This window comes from Meles meles, chromosome 2 (assembly GCF_922984935.1).
Source record: "Meles meles chromosome 2, mMelMel3.1 paternal haplotype, whole genome shotgun sequence".
NCBI lineage: Eukaryota > Metazoa > Chordata > Mammalia > Carnivora > Mustelidae > Meles > Meles meles.
The window spans coordinates 32,270,525-32,273,942 of record NC_060067.1 but is presented as its reverse complement, the minus strand read 5'-3'; the positions used below and the strand labels follow the sequence as shown (position 1 = coordinate 32,273,942).

Sequence of the window (3,418 nt, the reverse complement as noted above, 5' to 3'; positions counted from 1 at the left end):
AATGTATTTGATTAGCTCGAAATTCTTTTTCTTTGCATGTGAAAAAGGTTAATCAACTAAAGCACAGGTTTCTGTTTTTCTCTCCATGCTTGATGGCTCATTATCTGACTATTCTGGTATAGATTAGGTTCTGTTGGGAGATATTTCTAGTTAAGACATTGCCCATATGTCACCATAATGTTCACAATTCTCTATTTGTGTTACTGTTTTAAGTCTTTTGGAATTGGGTCTATGCATTTTCCTTAACTAAGAAATCTGATCAGCAATTCAAATTTAAAGTCCTATTATGTGTTGTGATTTTCCTTTGTTTTATAAAGAAATTTCTCGGTTTTTATTTTTTCAATTAGCAATAATCACGCCTCGGATATACCTCATTGGCTACGATACTGCCACTGCGCAAAGCTCGGTTTTTATTTTTAATATTAGTATGAAAAGGGGGTACTTGGGTGCCTCAGTTGGTTAAGAGTCTGCCTTAGGCTCGGGTCCTGATCCCAGATTTCTGGAATCAGACCCCAGGCTGGGCTCCATGTTGGGCTCCCTGCTCAGTACAGAGCCTGCTTCTCCCTCTGCCCACCTCCTGTTCACTCTCTCTCTCTCAAATAAATAAATAAATAATATATATATTAATAATATAATAATATATATATATCATATATATATCTTTATATGCATATAAAGAGAGAGAGAAAGAAAAATACTTAAATTGAAGTTTGGATTCCTGTTTTTTTTTTTTGAAGAAAAAATATATTTGTGTTGTTAATTTGATATATTAGCATTGCAGTCAATTTCCGACCTATTATATATATCCTAGTACCACACACACACACACACACATACACAGACACACAATTTTGGACAAGTTATGTTCAAAGATAGATACCTCGGTTTTTAATTTTGAGTTTTAAGGATCATTTTACAGTGTGTTCCTTTATCAGCACATAAACCCCAAAGCCCCAAACACTTCTTTAAGTGTTGTGTTTTATATATTTCAACTTAATTTTATTTATATTCTTTATATCCTCATGTGTAGTGAGTCAACATCATTACATCAATATTTGGTGCATCCAGTTACAGCTCAGGTACTCTAGTATGAAATTATTCTTGTATCAGTTATCTATTGCCATTATAGTGATGTGTAACAAACAACCATCAGTCCCTAGTATAGACTAAACATGACAACAAATGTTTATATTTACTCTTCAGTCTATGGATTGTCTGGTCAGGTGTTTGTATCTGGAATGGGCTCAGTTTGGCTCAGTCATGAAATAGTTGTCAGGTGTTGTTTGACTGGATAGATTTGCAGAACATGGCTGGGCTCTGTCACAAGTCTGGAGCCTTAGCTGGATCTTTTGGGGTAACATGGCTCTGCTTTCTGTATCTAACTCTCCAATAGACTAGCTTGAGGATGTTCTGGTGAAGAGAGCAATGGAACAAGAGAGAAGATGGGAGCTCGGAAACACTCTTCTAGTATCTTCTTAAAGCATGTGGTCTGCTATTCATCAGCCAGAGCTACTCACATGGCAAAGCACAAAGTCCATTTGACATGACAACACCAAAGGGAGAAGATATAGGAAAACATGAAAAATCAGTGTCATTAATGAAAACAATCTTCTACAGTCCTATTATTATTTCCCACAGGTTTTTAATTTTTTGTTGGGGTTAATGTAGAGCATGAAATCATCCATGCTTGCTAAATGTAACACAGATGTTGCTGAGGGTGGGGAAGGTTTTAGAGAAGGGGTAGGCCTTTGGAATGCTGAGGCCTGCATTACCAGTCTGCAGTAGGAATGCCCTATGGAATTGCCTTCCCTGAAGAAACTTTCTTAGCCCAAACAGCTGCCCTGTGGTCTAAAAGATGTATGCATTGTCCCCCTAGACTATGTTTAACAGAACTCGTAGCATGCACAGATTAGCATATCATAACTTTCCCATAAGCAGATCCTCCTAGTTCCAGTAAAACCCCTTGTCACATGTCATGTGCTTAAGAAACAGTGGTAAAGACTGTGTTTATTCCAAACGACCAAGAAAGGCAGGAGCAAAGAAGTGCAAAGGGTCTTCGTCTCTGAGCATTAACCCCCTTGGCTTCTCCATTCTTTCACAGCTAAGTTTGGAGTAATCTTTCATCTGTTGGTACAGGGATTGCTGGTCATTCCTGGCAATTTCTTCTTTTCTCCCTCAATAATACCTTTTTACTAGAAAAGGAAGTAAGTGATTGAAACTTAGTTGTTCAGTCAACATGTGTTCATTAAGTACCTAATATGCTCCAACTGCTCATTCTAGGGGTGAGTCAGGTAAAGAACGCAGATAAATAACAGAATATATAGTCTGTCAGATAAAAGCTAAAGAGAAAAATGAAAAAGGTATTGGGGCTATTTTAAGTATGCATTCAGGGAAATCTTCATAGATAAGAAGAGAGGAGTAAGACATAAGAATATCTCTATGATTTTTTTTTTTCCAGAAAGAAGAAATAGAAAGGTAAAAGTATTAATGATGTCTTCCAAAAGTAGCAAGAAGACCATTGTGGTTTTTAGGGATGCTCAAAGGGGCCAGTAGGAGGGGGTGGGAACAGAGAGTTAACACATGCTCGTCATACCAGATGGGGCATTGTAGGCCATTGTGAGGGTTTTGACTTTCATTCTGAGCAAAGTAGTAGAGAACTGGGGGCCTCTAAGAAAAGGAGTGAAGAAATCAGACTTACATTTAAAAAGCTTTTTTTTTTTTTTTTTTTAGGGCACCTGGGTGGCTCAGTGGGTTAAAGCCTCTGCCTTCAGGCTCAGGTCATGATCCCAGGGTCTTGGGATCGAGCCCTGCGCCAGGCTCTCTGCTCAGCGGGGAGCCTGCTTCCTCCTCTCTCTCTCTCTCTCTCTCTGCCGCCTCTCTGCCTACTTGTGATCTCTCTCTGTCAAATAAATAAATAAATAAATCTTTTAAAAAAAATGTCCCCCCCCGCCAGTTTCTGTATAGAGAATAGACTTGTAAAATAAAGTAAAAAATGAGATTTAACTCATGATGGACTGTAGAAATAGCAGTTTTTTGGATGGGTGGGAAAATAGTCTAATTGGAAGTGTTTTAAGAGGAAAAAAAGGGAAAAGTGGAGATAATACTTTAGATAACTCTTTTGAAGACTTGTGTGAGGAGAATAGTAGTTTGACAGAATGTGGTATCGAGAGAGAGTTTTGCTTATGTGTTTTTTAAGACTGGGAAAATTATAGCTCATTTTCCTGTTCATGAGAATGAACCACTAAAATGTAATTTAAAAGTAATGAAATAGTAATGCATGCTTCCATATGGATGAACCTCAAAAACAGTATGTGAAGTGAAAAAAGCCAGATAAAAAGAAGCCCACTGATAAGAAATATCCAGGAGATACAAATTGATAGATACAGAAATCAAATCAGCAATTGCCAGGGACCTGGAT

At 37.7% G+C, this 3,418-nt stretch overlaps 1 pseudogene; it reads right to left on the bottom strand.

Annotated features, from left to right (window-relative positions):
* Window positions 1–244: 244 nt before the first annotated feature.
* LOC123937678 lies at window positions 245–404 on the bottom strand (annotated as a pseudogene).
* Between the last annotated feature and the right edge of the window lie 3,014 nt (window positions 405–3,418).